Source organism: Acyrthosiphon pisum, chromosome A2 (genome assembly GCF_005508785.2).
Source record: "Acyrthosiphon pisum isolate AL4f chromosome A2, pea_aphid_22Mar2018_4r6ur, whole genome shotgun sequence".
Lineage (NCBI taxonomy): Eukaryota > Metazoa > Arthropoda > Insecta > Hemiptera > Aphididae > Acyrthosiphon > Acyrthosiphon pisum.
The window spans coordinates 51,298,885-51,304,734 of record NC_042495.1 but is presented as its reverse complement, the minus strand read 5'-3'; the positions used below and the strand labels follow the sequence as shown (position 1 = coordinate 51,304,734).

Sequence of the window (5,850 nt, the reverse complement as noted above, 5' to 3'; positions counted from 1 at the left end):
GGTAAATCACTCTAATTTTTAAACTGACGAAGCTACATATGTTGTGCTGAGCGTAAATGTGCTATGTTATGCACTTGTAAGACGGAGACAAAAAATGCGGGTGTGGCGTCCTCTTAATACAATACTTTTATAGTTTTTTACAATATTCTAACATTAGTAAAAATTATGGTAGGCAACTATGGTATTACGGTATTAGCAACTATGGTAGGTTGCATAAACAATCAATATTCAATAGTGATAAAGCAAAATGGTCTCTTAAAGGCTTAAGCTTGATTTATGATTGGTCAATTAATTCTTTAGTGAATCATTAAAATTAAATTAAATGTAATACATTTTTTATGCAACTTGAAATTATAGCTTACTAATTAGTAGTTACCAATTCAGTTAAATAAAAAAGAATTTAGTAAAGAATTTATTTTAAAGTATTTGGAAGGTGGGAGCAATATCTTCCAGTACTCCTTCAGGACTTTTTTCCTAATAATAAATACCTAGTATAGGTTAGCGTACGTAGGTTAGCCTAGGTATCAGTACATGTCGTGCACTGAGGTGATCATAAATCATAATGAATCGTTAGCTCAAACCTCTATTATACTAGGAATCACGATTTAAAATATGAAAATAATAACTAATAAGCTGTAGGCCTGTAGTAAGTTGTAGGTACATACAATTTTTAATTTACTTGAAGAGTAATAATATGAACGTTGTAGAAAATTGACATTCAGTCACACAGATTACGTAAAATATACAATATATGACTACGTACTTTTATACCTACTATAATTTTAACTAAGTGTATAATTATTTACTGTAATTCTTAACTCTATAATAATGAATTCTATTAGTCATAAGATATAATAATATGTTTGTTGTAAATTGTAATATTTTTTTATTATAAACTAGTCTAGCGTTCTGTGTTATACACTAGGGTGAGTGATAAGTTATCACTGATAACTGAGATTAAAAGATGATTTTTTTTATATTTTATCGTTCGAATATCCTAAACCGGTTCAATATACACGATTATTAATTATAATTTGAGTAAAATGTAACCATAATTGAATAACTTTAAGTCTTTAACCAGAGAAAAAATTCTGGAAGAAAAATATATACTATACACTATAGGTATTATAAGTATAATGGATGAAATTATTTTTTAATTTATTTAATTATTTTGTTTAATGTTTATAATGTTGGCATCGTTTTACGTTTAACTAACTTTAATTTTGTTTTTCTTTAAGTTTAATAAAAATAAAGTAGTATCTAGTAAGTAGTAATATTAAATGTTTAATGGTGCATTTATAATAACATTTGTATTTCTATGAACATAATATTAATTTAGGTAGGTACTAGCGACTAGGTATTTAGTTTTAAGTTCTAACAGAAAAGTACAATTTATTTTAATAAGAAAGATAGGTATCTTATAATGTGATATACATATAATACCTATATTAATTTTATATTCTTTTTTCTTGATATAGTGAATATTAAATAGGAGTAGATAACAAATTCAAAAATTTAATGATGGGGCATCATTATATAAATTGTTTTTAATTTTTATTTTGTACCGTTGTAATTATAAGTTACATGAGTACTGAATACACCTATTATATAACTTTACCTACTGTTATATGTTGATATGAATATCAAAAACGACTCAAGAGAAATTCAGGGACTCCCCCCCTCCACCGGTTGTGGCACTTGTATTTTTTGTCAATCATACAATAAAGCTTTAATAATGTAATAAAGATCTGAAAATCTATTCAAATTCATATGAAAAACATTACTTAAAAATTGTTGAAATTAAACTTTTCATTTTTATTTATTTTTTTTTTTTTTGCATAGATAATCACAGTTTAAAAATTCTAAATTTTAAAATTATATTACAGAAGAAGGATAAGATATTAAATTTTAAAAATTATCAATCTCAAATAAGCTTCATGTCAAATTTAAATATGTTTTCAGTTTTCTTATCATATTACTTTAACTTCATCAGTACAACCATCAGTAGGCCATTCCTATATTAGCAAAATAAGGAGCCGCGGTCCGGAATGTGGATGAGAGACAGACTGCTTTTAAATAGCGTCTTACTCCAGCGAGAGGTTTTATCATTAATTGTATTTGTTATATAATTGATAAGACCCCTTGAAGGCTTAAAACCTCAAAATGTTCATTCTTGCGTAATAAATTCTGGTGACTTATCCATTCTTATATTATCTATGGGTACCTACGATGGATAAGAGACAGAATACCCTTAAATAAGATAAACAATATAAAACAAGATATTTTCATAAAAAAACTGATGGTATTGATTCTCTTTTTTATTCCTTTATATATGTTGTAATTTAATTGCTCATACTATTATAGGTACCTATAGGTACTAGAGAAAATTAAATATTTGATAGATACCCATACCATTAGGTCCGGATCCTTCAGGTGACCATGAACCTGGGACCACTATGGATATCAAAAAATAGTGGGGCCCATAGGCGTAAATATGGGGAGGCTTAGCCCCTAAAACCCCCCCATATTTACGCCCAAATCCCATACGCTATTTGCACCTATGGTGAGGCCCCTGGTGGTTAGTTCGTTTCCTATAGTATAATAGTATAAAAAACAAGTTCAAACAAACAGGAAAATATATCTAACTAATTTAGGTAGGTAATGGTTTTGCGTTCTGAAAGTGATATTTTAGATACCAATGAAATAATTGGAGAGTTTGCTTCCAAAAAGCAAGACAAAATGATGTGTAAATAGAAGTACCTATTTAAAGGGGATGGATTTCAATTGATGTCAATTATATAACAAGTTTTACTATTTTTCATATCAAAATTATTTTTGATATTAGTTTATTAATTAATTATAATATCACCCTGTGTTTTGCCTATATAGTCAGTTATTATCTAAGGCACATATACTGATGTGTGCCAGTCACGGACTAGGATATATCTTAGTCCGTGGTGCCAGTGCTATCTTAAGTCGTGTTCCGGATGAAATGTTATCAGTTTCAGTTATAGTTATCATTTATCGGTGTTTATGAATTTTTAATTTTTTTTATACTAATTATCAAAATATGTGGTCTCTTTTGAATCAAAAACATTAATTATTAATTTTGTTATCTATTTAGTATATTTAATAAACAATTAGATTTTTATAAATTTTTTTTCTCCTGTAACAATGTAAGATGTAGATATTGCTATCAAAATATATTATACCTATTTGGAATTCAAAATGTGTTGCTGAAAAGTGGTATTCGAATTTCAAAATGTATGTAAGGTACTAGTGTGGGGGTCGTGGGGGCCTTGCCCTCCTCCCCACGGGTCTGTGTTGAGTAATTGCGCCCTTGGAACGCAGTTTTTAAATAGTTTGATTGAGCTCCTCTATTTAATTTTTCCCAATTCGAGCACTGTGAGTTAGTATTACTCATGGTTCTAATAAGTCATAAAAAGTTTATATTTTATACATAAAATGTATTATGTACCTATATCCAAATCAATAAAATATTTCTAATACATCTTTTTAAAAATGTCTTGCTGCAACTATTTATAACACTTACCTACGTATTTTAATTGTACATAACTCTTTGCCAAGGACGTTTAAAGGTACTATAGTTGGGTACCGTAAAACCGGGTGAATAGAAACTGATGGATGAATAGAAACAAAATCAGTGTTATGCTCGATGTCCCCACGATCGAGTTTTTCATATTATCATTATTTTTAATTTATATTATCGATTGTCAAGTAGTGTAGTTTTCAAATAATTAAGGATTATTATTTTATTGTTCCTCCGTTATAGCCAAACATTGATAAGAAAATTGTGAATTTTTATAAAATGTTGTTTCTATTCAAACTCTCGGTTTATTATTGACATATTTTCAAGAATTAATTTTGTTGTATTAAATTATGTAAAAAAAAATATATATAATTTGTATTGAAATGATATTGTATTTTTTAAAAGTGTTTCTATTCACAATTGAACAGGGTGAATAACAAATCATATTAAATTTATATGATTGTTTCTATTCACCCATACATGAGTATGAATAGAAACAGCATACAGCATAGGTACTTAAAAATAAATATAAAATCTATTTTGAAATTTCGGTTTTTTTAATTTTAATGATTGTATTGTGTGTTTAAAGACCCACATTTTAAGGTATTAATATGCTGTTTTGTTATTTCCATTCCAAAGTTATAAGCTTTTGAAGTTGAAAAGTGTTTCTATTCACCCGGTTTTACGGTAGTTAAATTATCAATATACAAACAAATTATAAATGTTATACCTATACGGCCATACGTGCTTTGTACGGCATTTATATACATTATATAGGATTTAATTTAGTTAATAATCGATTATAATGTTATAATTTTGCTCATAATTTGAAAATTCATTACTACCTATAGTAAAACCTAATGGCTAATGACTTCTAAAAATGAATATTTTTTATAGAAAAAGGCCTGCCATCTCATATTTTTTGACTAATATTGTTATAATTTGCAAACATCAATTAGAAAAACGTATTAACGGCAATAACATATTTGATACCCTGTATGGCTGCATATCATCATAATATATAATATTAATTATTAATACAATATATTATAAGGTACCTCCATTTGGATTAAAAAACTTAATCGAATTATAGGTTGTAAATAAAATAGAAAAATATATTATTTTCTATTTAATACAGACACAAAATGAAAATGAATAGTTTATATAAATTATTAATTGCCAAAAGTTGACCAAACTATTGTATAGATACCTACTGTTTAGTGTTTACTATTAATGTTATTTCAACTTGCGGCCGTCTTTTATTTACCTTTTCATAAATTACTTTGCAAAAATAAATAAGAGCTTCCAATTGTATGTTGGCAAGAAACAAAGATACACGGTACCCGTGTAATTTAGCAGGGCTGCCTTAACAGGATAAACAACATTATTTTTAGATTCACATTTTTGAATCGCTATATTTCTACTTGTATAATCTGAACGAATTTATAAATCTTTGTTTTTCCTCATTGATTAGGTCATCGGTTTTTAGATAAGGTTACATTATAATACGTATAAAATTAAATAACTTTAATTTAAACAGGTATCTATTAGAAGTTATACCAACAATTATTATTATCTATATAGGTTAAGAGATACTGATACTTTATATCTGACAAGACATAGAGACAGATAGTTGCCATTCACTGCATGTTATCATTTTTTTTTTAATAATTAGGTTCATTAGTCAATACAGTGTTAATAGGTAAATCATTAATACGGACTATGAATACATTGTGAGTAGGCTATTAAAATTCTTTAGTAATAAATTAAGACACATTAATATATATACTTTTAAATTTGTGAATAATATTAATTGTAAATTGGTTATTATTTAACTCTCTACAAACATTCTAATATACCTATAGTTCTATAATATAATAGTAAAACTATTACTTTATTTAATTTTTATGTAGTAAAAATAATAATTATTTACCAAAAGATAAAATAAATAATATTTGTACTTGTACATTTCGTATTTAAATACGTAAACCCAACACATAATAATATAATTAGTAGTAGGTTATTACATACCTAGTGAGGCGTCTTGAAAAACAATATGTTCAAAAACTGTTCACATTACACTCACTAATACTGACAAAAACTAAAAATATAAATAAACTCAATAACAATTTTTCATTTAATTAAACAAAATATTAACGTGTATAAACATATAGTTTATCTAAATAAATTATCAATATAATACCTAATAAATTTTGAAATGTTTATAAGTTTATTTCGCGGAATATTGCGTTTTTGAGCAGCGGTCGACGATTGAGTGGTGCTAATAGCAAATGAGGGCG

At 26.8% G+C, this 5,850-nt stretch overlaps 1 protein-coding gene across 1 annotated transcript in view; it reads right to left on the bottom strand.

Moving 5' to 3' along the window:
- LOC100167996 (obscurin) overlaps positions 1 to 5,850 on the bottom strand; it is a 71,176-nt gene extending 65,326 nt beyond the window's left edge. Inside the window, exons 1-2 of the mRNA XM_008180783.3 lie at positions 5,754 to 5,850; positions 5,582 to 5,651 (exon numbers count right to left, since the gene is read on the bottom strand). The gene's annotated coding sequence lies outside the window, so the exon portion shown is untranslated. The remainder of the gene's footprint in view (positions 1 to 5,581; positions 5,652 to 5,753) is intronic.